The sequence below is a fragment of the Phaenicophaeus curvirostris genome, chromosome 1 (assembly GCF_032191515.1).
Source record: "Phaenicophaeus curvirostris isolate KB17595 chromosome 1, BPBGC_Pcur_1.0, whole genome shotgun sequence".
Taxonomy (NCBI): domain Eukaryota; kingdom Metazoa; phylum Chordata; class Aves; order Cuculiformes; family Cuculidae; genus Phaenicophaeus; species Phaenicophaeus curvirostris.
This window is the reverse complement of record NC_091392.1, coordinates 205,484,782-205,498,818: the sequence shown is the minus strand read 5'-3', so window position 1 is coordinate 205,498,818 and position 14,037 is coordinate 205,484,782.

Here is a 14,037-nt window from a genome sequence, read left to right as displayed (position 1 = left end):
TGTTACTTCAAGTCACTGAGCTCTTGGATTGAACCTGCTCCAAGAGATTTACTTGGCTGTGTTTTGCGGGGACAGGAAAGCCACTGACAATGTTCAGCCACAAACAGGGTCAGCAGCAGGGCACTAAGCCTGTGAGAAGTTCAGCAGGGACATTTGACTGGAAAATCTGCACACATATGAACTTAGGCATCTAATGGGTGTTGTTGTCTGTCTAGGGTGCTGTAAAGTTAGGCTGCAGCTGGGCAGGGCGCATAAGGACTAGAATGGTGCTTAGACAGTCTGATGTGTCTCCAGAAAGATCTGAAGTCTGTATCTGCCATGGGACTGTGGTCTGGTTTCCAAGAACTGACATAAACTTTTCTAAGAGCAGAAAGAAAAATATGTCATTTGAGGGAGAAGGGAGATTTCCATTGATGCAAGAAATTGAGGTGACCTCATTTTTTTCAAAAAAGCACTGAAATAATATAGCCAATTAGGTCCTGCAAGGAACTTCATTGATGGTGTGAACATTGCATGACTCTACATGTTACAGGTTTATTCTTGGGCCTGAGGTGGGTTCTGCAACACTGTTTGTGGGCTGTGGTGACACCTGGATGCCATGAAGCCAGTGGAAAAACTAATGACCACAGAGGGTGAGCAGCTGTGAATGTGGGAAGTGGTGAATGGGATCAAGTTTGCCTGTTGTTCTGCCTGCTACTAAATCCCTGGCAATGTGAGTTAGAGGTGCTTTGAAAGAATATGCAAAGTGTAAAACATTCAATTCCTAGGGCAGTGTCCTGTAGCCAAGTTATTAAGTCATTGCCTTTTGTCCTTAACCAAGGTTTTACTGTTTTGTTTTTATCTCATTATATGAGATAGATCCTTCAGGCATTGAAAAGCTGTGTCCTCAGACTTGGAAGCAAAACAATTTCACATTTCAGCCTCTTTTTCACTGAGATTCAGGTGATACTTCTTGATATCTTTGGAGGGGAATACATTTTTTGTGGTCCAGACTACAGTTTGCCAAGTGCCTTCTGAGCTAAACAACTTTTGCCTTCCTAACCCCAGTGAGTCATCACCAAACCCCATAGGTCACTCAGTGCTATGAAGTTTGCTTTTTTCCATTTAGGATTGAGAATATGAGTCGGAATGGGAAATGCAAAGGATGCGGAGCCCCAAGCCACCCTGGCATGGCTGCTGAAACCCAAGTCAGGTGCACCAATGCTTGTTGACCTGCACCAGGTTTCTCACAGGTCCTGATGCAGGCTAAGTCAGTGCCATCATCCTTGGTCCTGGTCACTGCCTCCCTTCCAGGGAAATTCAGTGCATGTTTGTGAAACGACACCAAGGGGATGTCACTAGCTGGGAGGGTGTGAGAACACAGCACCAGACACAGCTGTTTCCCTGATTCCAACTGCAGAATGTTTTCCTTTCTTGTTTACAGAGCTATAAATTGTTTTGTAGTTGGGTCTTTGTTCTGGGCACAGCTCAGCCTTGAGCTGGGTTTGCTTGTTTGTTTCCGTTCCCGCTCCGTTTCCTCTGCCTGCCTCCTGGCGTGACTAACACTGTCTGTGTTGCTTCCCTTGTCTCCACGGCTTCCCCTCCGTGCTTTGTCACGGACATGAGCAACTGATAGGAATGGTTGGACTCGATGATCCAGTGGGTCTCTTCCAACCTGGTTATTCTATGATTCTATGATTCTATTAACTGCCATACTGCTCTCCCGTGTGATGCCACGGAGCGATCTGCTCAGCATAGAGCAGCGTGGTAAAGGGTGATAACCCTGACTGAAAGGTGATTGCTTCCTACTATAGATAAAACAGACCCTTAGTTTTAGTTAAGTAAATGAAACCTTTGCTAAGCTTTCCGTTTATTCTCTCACACTTAGATGGGCAAAGTGAGATGTCTGTGAGGAAGAGATCTTGTTAACTGCATAACCTGAGGTGATTTCTGATGGATTAGTATGAGTTTGGGAGATGTAAAGTGGCAGCTGTCTTCATTTGATCATTCATATTCGTTTGAACCAGATACATGTTTTCCTTCTTTCACTTATTCTTATATTTTGCTGATCTGGGCCAAGCTTTTTGCTGTACTATAACGGATGTGATACATCTTCTTAAACGACAGGTCCTTTTATCATTTCAAGACTATTAAACCTCCTTGTAGCTTGGCTTGGCACACAGACCTGTGCTGCAGTGCTCCAGACTCTGTAGCACCTTTGCTCCCTCTGCAGCTTCCAGCAATCCCTGAGCTTAAATTTTGGTTCATGGAATCACAGAATTGCTTGGGTTGGAAGGGACCTTAAAGATCATCTAGTTCCAACGCCGCTGCCAAGGGCAGGGACACCTCCCACTAGATCAGGCTGCCCAGGGCCCCATCCAACCTGGCCTTGTACCACTCCAGGGATGGGGCAGCCACAACTTCCCTGGACAGTCTGTTCCAGTGCCTCACCACCCTCATCGTGAAGAAATTCTTCCTCATGTCTAGTCTAAATCTGCCCCACTCCAGTTTATACCCATTGCCCCTAGTCCTGTCGCTACATGCTGTTGTAAATAGTCCCTCCACGGCTTTCTTCAGGTAGTGGAAGGCTCCCTTCAGACACTGGGGTTTCACTGTTTTTCCGAAATTGCAGAATGCCTCCTTAGCCAAGGAACGGCTTCCTCCGTTAATTGATGTCCATACACTGCAATTGTGGACCTTTTGAGGTGTCTTTCTTGAGCAAAAAAGGGTGAATTACTTCCATTGTTTACTACTGCTTGTATTTCATGTCTTTTGCAAGTTAAAGTGAAAACGAACTTGAACCAAGTACCACTGTGGTCAGTGAATGGTTTCCTGACAATTGCAGTGGGTGTTGGAGGGTGCCCCTGAAACCTACAGCTCCTCAGGGTGCTCACCTTGAGCAGCTCTGCACCTCAAGTTATCCCACTGATTTCAGGGAAGTATTAAAAGGCTTTGCTGAATCCTTTCTGGGTGCACAGAGACCATTCTTCAAAGCTTGTGTGGCAACAGAACGATGACAGCTCAAAGTGCAGGCAAGCAAGGGGAAAAGCTCGAGTTCTGTACTTCAACAAGAACGATTCAACAGAATCAAAATCAATTTGTGAGTGTATTTAATACATTTTTCGCCAAGCCTAGTGCCTGTTTTGCTATGTACATGTTCATAGAATCATAGAAATATCTGGGTTGGAAGAAACCTTAAAGATCACCCAAAGCCACCCTCCTGCCATGGGTAGGGACACACTTTCCACTAGATCAGGTTGCTCAAAGCCTCATAAAACATGCATAGCAGTGCATTTCTGTCTTGGAGAATACTGTCAGCAGAAAGCCTTGTAATGATGATAAGACACTGTAGGCACGATAGTGACTGAAAACATATATGTAGGTGGATGTAACTTGTTAAGACTTGGATTGGGAACTGGCCTTGACAAAAATAAAGGGGGAGACTGAGAGAGTTGGCAGAAGTGCTCGCCAAGCTACTCTGCAACATTTATCAGCAGTTCTGGTAAATTGGGGAGGTCCTGCTTGGCTGTAGATTAGCAAATGTGATGCCCATCCACAAGAAGAGCCAGACAAGAGGATCCAGGAAACTACAGACCTGCCTGTCTGACCTCGGTGCCAGGGAATGTTACAGAACAGATCAACTTGAGTATTATCACATGGCATGTACAACAACAGGAGATCAGACCCAGTCAGCAAGGGATTATGAAAGGTAGATTCTGCTTAGCTAACCTGATTTCCTTCTCTGTCAAGGTGACCCACTTAGTAGATGAGGGAAAGCCTGTGGATGTTGTCTACCTAGACGTTAGTGAAGGCTTTGGCACTGCTTCCCACAGCATTCTCCTAGAGCAACTGGCTGCTCATGGACTGGATGGGTATACATTTCTCAAGGAAAAAATCTGGCTGGATGGTTGGGCCCAAAGAGATTTCATGAATGGAGTTAAATCCAGCTGGTGATAGGTCTCAAGTGGTGATCCCCAGGGCTCAGTGTTGGGGCCAGTTCTGTTTAATAACTTTCTCAATCATCGTGGGCATCCTCAGTGAATTTGCAGATTACACCAAGCTGAGTGTGAGTGTTGATCTGCTTAAGTGATCTCGACAGGCTGGATTAATGGGCTGTACAGGTTTCAACAAAGCTGTGTTGGGTCCTACACTTGTGACACAACAACCTCATGCAGCGCTACAGGCTTGGGGACAAATGGCTGGAAAGATGCCCAGCAGGAAAGGATCTGAGGCTGAGGGGAGACCTTATTGCTCTCTACAACTACCTGGAAGGAGGTTGTAGCAAGGTGGGTACTGGTCTCTTCTCCCAGGTAAACAAGTGATAGGATGAGAAGAAATATCTGCAAGTTGTCCCAGGGGAAGTTTGGATGGATATTAGGAAAAGTTTCTTCACTGATTGTGTTGTGAAGCACTGGTAGATGCTGCCCAGGGAAGCAGTTGACTCACCATCCCTGGAGGTATTTAACAGATGGGTAGATGTGGCGCTTAGGGACATGGTTTACTGCAGGATTTGGCAGTGTTAGGTTTACGGTTGGACTCAATGATCTTAAAGGTCCAAACTAAATGATCCTATGATTCCATCATTCTTAGATCAAACCGTTGTATAAAAGAGCTTCCAATGAAAAAGAAAAAGAAGAGGTGAAGTATGTGAAAGTAATGAGGGTTTTTTTAATATATCTGTGCTATGAACATTTACTTAGCTAAACAATCTCCTAAAAGCAAGTATTTTTTTAAGTCATAATGCCTTATGAAATTGTGATTTGTCATCTGCAACTTAGATATGTTTGGATCAGTAATTTTTTCAGTTATTCTTTACATTATAAATAATGTATCTTAGTTTCTGAAAACAATCTAGCTCTTCAGCAAGGCAACTTAAGTTCCTCAGACCTTAGGGAGTCTATCACTTTTTATATGACCAATTCATACATTGTAATCATTCTTCTTTGCAAGGCTAAGACGTGTTTTATTTTTCTCTGGTGGCCTTGTGCGCTATGATATAATATTTGGAGTACAGAATTCCAGTTTAAGTAAAAAGCTTTCTACAATGGATCCTCATAATAAAGCTTCTTCTGTAACTAAATAATGACTCTGCTAACAGGTCACTGTTCTATATTTTTATAAAAATAAGAACTTCCTATTAAAATAAGCATGAAAGAATATAAATAGAAATTTTACTTAGGAGTTCAGCTACATCAGAGCAGATTTGGTTTTGCCAACTTGCCCTCAAATATTTGGTTTGGCTTCTTAAAGTATTCATGCAAATGGGAAGTTTGTACTCACCTAGGTTCTGTTTATCGGTCCTTGTAGGCAGAAACACTTCAGATGTTACAGTGAATAAATTTCCTCTGGATTAGTGCTTTTACAAAGAAACAAGAGAGCACATTTTAGGAAATGTGTAGGTAGATGGCATTCCTCATGTGACTACTTTCAAATCTAGCTTTTGTCAATTGAGGTTTTGATAACTGAAAATACATTTTCAAGAAACGCCAGAAAGCTTTCAGTGAAGTAATTGATCCACTTATGTAAATAATTTAATAGTTCTTTGTCTTAGGTTCTGTCGTAAGAAGCTGGTCCCCATGCATAGAGGATCAGTGGGAGAGGACCACAATAACACCCTGAACAGCTGCTCCTGGGGAGCTGTAGGTGAGTGACTAGAGTCACAAAGGCTCATCTCCCACCATGAAGACCCCTGAAACACATGGATATGGAGACCCCCAATGATATGATCACAGAGATGAGCCCCAGCTCACCTTCATGGGCTGCTCTAAGGAGCCTTAGACCTTAGGGACCACCACGGGGAGCAAGGGCATTTCAAGATTGCACAGGAAATATTATGGAATGTTCAAGCAAGATGGGGAAATGGAAGGTCGAGCTTTCAATACTGGATGGGGGATGATGTGATTAAGAGCAGCCTTAAGGAGAAGGATTTGGGGCACTGATTGATAAGCTCGATATGAACCGGCAATGTGTGCTTGCAGCCCAGAAAGCCGACCAAATTCCCTGCTGCATCAAAAGAAGCGTGGCCAGCAGGGCGAGGGAGGGGATTCTGCCCCTCCATTCCTCTCTTGTGAGACCTCATCTGGAGTACTGCATCCAGTTCTGGAATCCTCAACGCAAGAAGGATGCAGAACTATTGGAACGCGTCCAGAGGAGAGCTACAAAGATGATCAGAGGGCTGGGGCACCTTCAACATGAGGAAAGTCTGCGAGAGTTGGGGTTTTTCAGCCTGGAGAAGAGAAGGCTCTGAGGAGACCTTGTAGCAACCTTGCAGTACCTGAAAGGGGCCTCCAAAAAAGCTGGAGAGGGACTATTCATAAAAGATCACGGCAATAGGACAAGGGGGAAGGGATATAAGCTGGAGAGAGGCAGATTTAGACTAGAAATTAGGAATAATTTCTTCACCATGAAAGTGGTGAGACACTGGAAGAGGTTGCTTAGGGAAGATGAGGCTGCCCCATCCCTGGAAGTGTTCAGAGCCAGGTTGGATGGGGCCTTGGGCAACCTCATCTAGTAGAAGGTGTCCCTGCACATAGGAAAGGGATTGGAACTGATGATCTTTAAGGTCCCTTCCAACCCAAATTATTCTATGATTCTATGTCCAACTACCAAGCTGGATGATCTTTAACATCCTTCTATATGGAGATGTGGCAGACTTGCCTCTGTTGGGCTGCAGGATTTGGCAGCCCCCTAACATCATGTGTAGGTTCACCAACCAGTAAACTCCAATAACAAGGTCATTCTCTGCTTCAGTCACATAAAATCAAAGTTTAAATCAAAGAAGTTGTCTTTAAACAATTTTCTTTAATGAGAGCAGAAATCTGGTATTCAGAGGACTCAGACTGGTCTGAGATTCGAGATCAGGCAGCTCAGGTGAATAAGGAAAACAATTGGCTGGTTTCCAGGAGCAGGAGCACAATGCCCTTCTCAATAAAGTCACTGGGAACCCCACATCGAGGATGTGCAGGTGGCTCTGCTAGCAGTTCTCACTGTGATTCATGAGAAAGCTGTGGTTATTTGACTCTAGTCTTTTGTATACAAAGTGAAAACCCAACTCCTGGTAATTTCCTTATCTGTGTTCTGCTTTTGTTTCACGACTCAATGCAAATAATTGCCTCGAGGATGACAGTAATTAGTGGAAAACAAAGCTGAAATCCTAGAGGGGAACTCCTGGGTCAAGCCCTTTATGCAGCTTAACATTTATCAGAGATTTTTTCTGTATGGCCCTAGCTGTGCAGATGTGACAACTTCCTCTGCACTGGACAATTGGGAATGATTCCTGGGACTGAAAATACTAGACTGACACAATGACCAATTTTCCATTTCTTTTTTTCCTGAAAAGAAGAGGGTCGTTTTATATTTCATATTCCTACCTGTCTTGCTGCTTGAATGACACCACCACCAATGACATGCGAGATGGGTAGCTGTGATGGATTTCTTCAGTGATATTAATGTGGAGAGAATATGAACAACCTACATAGAGAGAGAAAACAAATAATGCACAAACCAGTGGACAAATGTCATGTGCCTCTGTAAGAAACTTTTGTCAAGCATCAAATGTAAGCTCAAGAGGGTCATTTTATACACACAGTTTATGCATTGTTTGATGCTTTTTCGAAGACTCACCACTTCTTTCTTTTGGTTGGGCAGGATCACAGAAAAAGCTAGCAACCAGTTACATGTTGGATTTGGCCCATGGATTCTGGCTTACATTAGTAATGAGTGTCAAATGGGTCGCAGACATTCCCTGATGGGAGAATAAGTGTTAAAGATAAAGGTCAAGTGGTTTCCTGTTTATCTGGGTCTCACAATTCTGTCCCTGTATTGCCCTATCTTTACATTCCTTAAGTTTCCCCCACAGAAAGAACACAATGATAATTTCTGTCCCCCATAACAAGAAAATCCTGACCCTACAGCATCTCTTTGACATTCAATACTGAAAATTATCGCTGTGTATATCTCCCAGACGCTATTTTTCAAACTTGTAGCGATTCCCTTAGACATGCTGTTTGATTATTCTGTTGTGGTTTACCTTATTTAATTACAGAGCCTGCAGAAATCTAGATCCATGTCTTGAAATATTTTTTTTGTCTTCAACCTATACCATGAATGAACTAAAGTGAGCTTAAGGGGTTGATTGATGGATCTTCCCGAAGGCAAATGCAGCAAGGGTCAAGTAAGCAATATATTCAGTTTACTGGAAAGTAGGCTGTTACACCTGGGAGAGGCGTTCTGGCTTTCTGTGTAGCACAGAAAAGATGGAACTCTTTTTCCTGCTTCAGGAAGGTGCCATATGTTGCTCAGAGAAGCAAAGAAATGGAAAAGGTGGTGATGTGGTGAGTGCAGGTCTTATGCACTTAATGATCTTATCATACAGTGATGCGATACTGCAGTGCTCAGACAGTTACATGCACAGGCAAGAGAACTCTCAGGAGCCAATATCCTCATGTAATCATCACACTTTGTAAAATGGACTTTCACATTCATGAGCTAGAGTAGCTTATTACCACCCTAGAGGCTTTTCCTGCAATGTCTTTAAGAATGAAGGCTTTGCTGCAGAGCACAGTCCTGCTTGAAGTCCTTGCTCTGTCTTCCCAGGATCTGCACATCACTGGGTCACTGAAGCTTCCTCTGCATTTACAGCTTTCACACAGAACTGTATTGCAGGATAAGAGTTTGGGTCCAAAATATTTCTCACAAAAATACAAGAGTCTTAGCCATTCTATTTGTTTTCTTTTTCAACAGGGAATGTGAACCAAATTTCAGCACTTTCTTTCCTCATGATGACTACTCATGTCTGCCAGATTTTTGGTGTTTTAGAAGATTAAAATGGTTTAGCGAAAGTGACACAGGGTTAATCTCCTGATCCTCACCCTGCAGTAGAGTAATGGGGACTAACCGTGCTGAGTACTGCTGACTGCTGCAAATCTCACGCATCCCTGTGCATTTCTGCATTATTTTTTATGCACGTGTGCGGTTTGGCAGTGCCACAGTGATTTGTTGATTCTGCAGCTTTGTTAATTTGGGGAATTTCCATGATGATCTCAGTATTTCAGATTAAGAAGGCTCCCGTCAGCTCTTCAAGCCAAAACTGCACTGCCTCCAGCCCCATGGGTTGGCCACCTGCACCCAACAGCCAGGACAAGATGCTCTGCCAGCCCAGACGAGGCCTCCACTGCTGAGCTTGCACTGGTGAAGGAGAACTCATGGCTGGTTAAGAGCAGGACAAACTGAATAAATGCAAATTGTGACATTCTTAGATTCTGCTCATTTTTTATGGAGAGGCAGGAGCTGCTTCGCACCAGTGGCTGACAGAGACAATGCTCATGTAGTCACCAAACTGTAGCTCATAGCACTGACATTGCTGTGATCGGCATGATCAGATTCATTGTTAGATGATGGTATACGACCCTTACAGACAGAGCGACTATATAGTGACTGTGATTCAGTGTCTTGCTGTCTAGATGCATAGTGCTCATTGAAATCAATACCTATTAGTTATCTGAGCACCTCTGAAGATCTGGGCCAATGTACTCAAATGCTTCATCAGCTCAGCAAGTGGAAATTTTCCTCTAAAAAACAAGGACAGAGGCTCCTGCTGAGTGTCTAATAATGCCTCATTATGCCTGCTGATTTTACATGAGAGGTGCTCAGACCATCTGCAGGTGGACAGCAGCACAAATCCTGCAGGAGCTGCATAGAAAATGCAGTATTGGTTTTTAGTCCATTGGATGCTACTGTTTTACATCAATTCTGCTTTTGTTTTTCCTTATTAAAGCAGTGATAAACTGTCAAGCTTATCAGCAAGTTCTCCTCGAAGGTGTGACTTGCATGGGCATTTAAAAATCAGTGGGTTTAATCCTACCCTAAAGTTATCTATCACCATAAGTTTTAATCATTGTTATCTCAAGAGGAAATGCTATACTCTAATTAATGGCTCAAATAATTGTGCTCAGTATGCAATTTGGCTGACAGACACAGCTTTTGTTAACTATATGATCGCTGTTGTGGCTCATACTGGAAAATCATGTTATTACCATTTCAAGATAATCAGCATTTACTGTTTGAATTCAAAGGCTGAGCAGGGAAGAGTCGTATACACCAGAGTAACTCTGTGTAACATACTGCATTGCAGCAAGGCAGATAATAACAGTGCAGCAAAGCACATTAGCTGTCAGGCAATATACTACGCTGTGGAGAATAGACGGATACTGTGTCATATTTTGTAATCGTGTATACTGTGGGGGATTTTTTATGAGCTGAGGTGTATTTCTGGTAAGGATGTTAATATAATGAGCAGTCAAATGCATTTCTTTCACTCTGGTTATTTGTAAAATATTACTACACTGTTATTTGTAGATGCTGGCGAGACAATTGTCTGTCTTTTAGAATGCACTGACAGCACATCCCATAGGGGACAGAGAATAATGAGACAAGCCTGTTGCAGTAACTATACCTGGTTTAAAACAAAAACCAGCAGCAAGAACTATAGAGCCACAATAATTTAGGATGATAATACCTTTTCTGTGGGGATATTTTCAGTCACACAAACCAGAGTGGGACTTGTGTTTCCCTAGTGAATTTCAGTAGAAGTTTGGCACTTATATGATAATGGTGCCTTTGGAATAAATGGTAATTCTGCTGAATGGTTGCCATTCTTGTAGTGCTTGCCAGTGCTTTGTCTCATAATTGAGGATGCAGAAAGTATAGAAAGTATCAGAGCTAGAGCTACTCCTGTGAGTGAAAAACTGATCACACTACACATTTCCATCTTTTTGCAGGTGATTCAGGAAACTTGACCTTGTAAACTTGACCTCACTTGAGCTGTCCTGGACAGGAAAGGTAAGTCAAGTCTGATGGATGCTTAAGCATCTGTGCAGACCTATGCAAAGTAACCACAGTTTGAAGCAGTCGCCAGACTGTGAGTTGATATGCATCTGCGCCTTTTGCTTTGCACCATTTCTGTACCCAATAATATGTGCCAATCAAAAAACCAGGAGATTTTTCCCTCCCTAGGGCACGTCATTACTGCCTAATAGTAGCTATGAATATAAAAGGACTGGATAATAAATTGCACTCATCAAAAAACCCTCAGCCTGTCCTTAAAAATCTGTCCCGAACAAATGCCCTCCCACTTTCTACACAGAATGCTTCCCGAAGATGCTTGTACAGTCATAGAATCATAGACTGATAGAATCATAGAACAGTTTGAGTTGGAAGGGACCTCAAAGATCATACAGTTTGAAGCCCCCTGCCAGGGGCAAGGACACCACCTCCAGCGATGGGGCAGCCACAGCTTCCCTGGGCAACCTAGGCCAGTGCCTCACCAATCTCATAGTGAAGAAATTATTCCTTATGCCTAGTCTAAATCTGCCCCTCTGCAGTCTATACCCATTGCCCCTCATCCTATCAGTACAACCTTTTATAAACAGTCCCCCCACCTCCCAGCTTTATTGGAGGCCCCTTTCAGGTACTGGAAGTTTGCTATAAGGTCTCCTCAGAGCCTTCTCTTCTCCAGGCTGAAAAACCCCAACTCCCTCTTCTTGTCCTCATATGGGAGGTGCTCCAGCCCTCTCGAGGGTGCTGGTTGATAAGAATCTTGACATGAGCTGGCAACGTGCCCAACACGGTGCAACAGTGTGTGCTCGCATCCCAGAAAGCCATCAAATCCGACGATGCATCAAAAGAAGTGTGGCCAGCAGGGCGAGGGAAAAGATTCTGCCCCTCCATTCCTCTCTTGTGAGACCTCATCTGGAGTACTGCGTCCAGTTCTGGAATCCTCAACATAAGAAGGATGTGGAACTGTTGGAACGGGTCCAGAGGAGGGCTACGAAGATGATCAGAGGGCTTGAGCATCTTCCCTATGAGGACAGGCTGGGATAGTTGGGGTTTTTCAGCCTGGAGAAGAGAAGGCTCTGAAGAGATCTTGTAGCGACCTTGCAGTACCTGAAAGGGGCCTCCAAGAATGCTGGAGAGGGACTATTCATAAACGATCATGGTGATAAGTCAAGGGGGAAGGAATATAAGCTGGAGAGAGGCAGATTTAGACTAGAAATTAGGAATATTTTCTTCACCATGAGAGTGGTGAGACACTGGAAGAGGTTGCCTAGGGAAGATGTAGCTGCCCCATCCCTGGAGGTATTTAATGCAAGGTTGGATGGGGACTTGGGTAACCTGATGTAGTGGCATATCCCTGCCCGTGGCAGCGGGGTTGGAACTGATGATCTTTGAGGTCCCTTCAAACCCTAACTCTTCTATGATTCTATGATTCCCATTGACTTGCAGGTGTTCCACCGTCTCTGGGAAATAAAGGCTCCATCGCATGTAATATTTGCTTGGGAAGAAAAGCACTGTAACTTCAAATGTCACCCTTTTCCTCTACTCCCTTAGCTTTGTATAATATGTATGACCTCATATGGTATGGAATATCTTTTTGGTCAGTTGGGGCCATTTCTCCTGGCTGTGTGTCCTCTCAGCTTCTGGTGCACTCCTAGCCTACTTGCTAGTGGGGAAGCAGAAGCAGAAAAGGCCTTGACTCTGTAAGCACTACTCAGCAGCAGCTAAAAGATCCCTGTGTTAGTAACACTGTTTTCACAACAAATTCAAAACCAAAGGCCTCTACTATCTAGCATGAAGAAAATTAAGTCTATCCCAGCCAAATGCAGCACAAGCAGCAATATGATCTTGTGTCCTCTATTTTATTCTCCAGTCTGAACAGTCCCAGCTCGTTCAGCTTCTCCTTGTATGACAGATGTTCCAAGCCATAAATGAATTTTGTGGCCCTGTGCTGGACTCATACCAGTATGTCTGTGTCTCTCTTCTACTGGAGAAACCTCTTCTTGTACTAGACATTCTTAATATCTTAGCAGTATTCCTTTCCCTTCTGTCAGCTAAGGTCACTTTTGATTTGTTAGAACTGAAATCAGCACAGAACTTAGGTGTTTTTTCATTTCCCCCCACATTCAAGAGTTGTGCTCTACAAAGCTGAGTCAAAACTATCCCAGCAATGGATCACATCTAAATATTGGCTGAAGAAGTGAAGGATCTGTGTATTCAGTGTCAATTGATCTCTGTTGTCACTGGCCTGACCAGTAAGTTTTCAGGAAATCCAAAATAATTAGTATCAATGGTTTAAAAAAAAGTCTCAAGCAGATATTTTTGAAAATGTTCTGGGCTTCTACTCTTTTGGTCATAGAGAAAGTAAATGTGGTTTTGTATTGCTTGGCTGTTCTTGTGAATTATGAAATTCTTGAGTTCTTGTTTACATAGAGTCTTGACATGGTTCAACTTTCTGCCTGCTCTGATTTGAAACAGACACTGAGTACGCATCTTAAAATGGAAACAATACGTGTCCCTATCTACTTCTACAAGTTGCTTTTCTGGGCACAGGTAAAACAAAGCATCCACAGATTGATTTTTTTCTGTGCTCAGCAAGACTGTTAATCATGATGAACTAATGTGGTTTTAATGGGAATGTCATAAGTATCCCTATGCAAATTCTATTTTAATGTAGCAATTAATCGTACTGTGATTTCACCAAATGAGGTAGCTTGCCACGCAGCATTACAGCTGGTGCATTGAAATGCAGTGACCTTTGATGCAGTCCTGTGCTACAAGATTTTCCTACATAGATTTTGGAAACAGAGTGTGGACCAGATGGCTGGAGGGAGAAAGCGTTGTACAGAGCAAATTTCATTCTTTACTCTTGCGTTCTATATGGTAATTAATCCAACTAAAGGAATTGAAAGCAGGTGAACAGATTGTGACTGGCCAATATATTTCATGGATAAACCTAGTCTATGAATCAATCAAGACAGGAATTCCTGTTTCCTACAAGGAAAAGGACCTCTGACTCCAATGACCGGCAGACTTATTCCTTTACACACACTTATCTCTAGTTGCACATTTTCCCCATTACTTTTAGTATTTCCAAAAGGCAGAGACAGAAGAACTGAGCCTCCCACTTTGCCAAAATGTGTAGAAATTCCTTCTGTAGTACTGATGAAACAACTGTCTGTCTTCCCAGAGAACTAGGACATGAACAAGGGTACCTCATAGTAA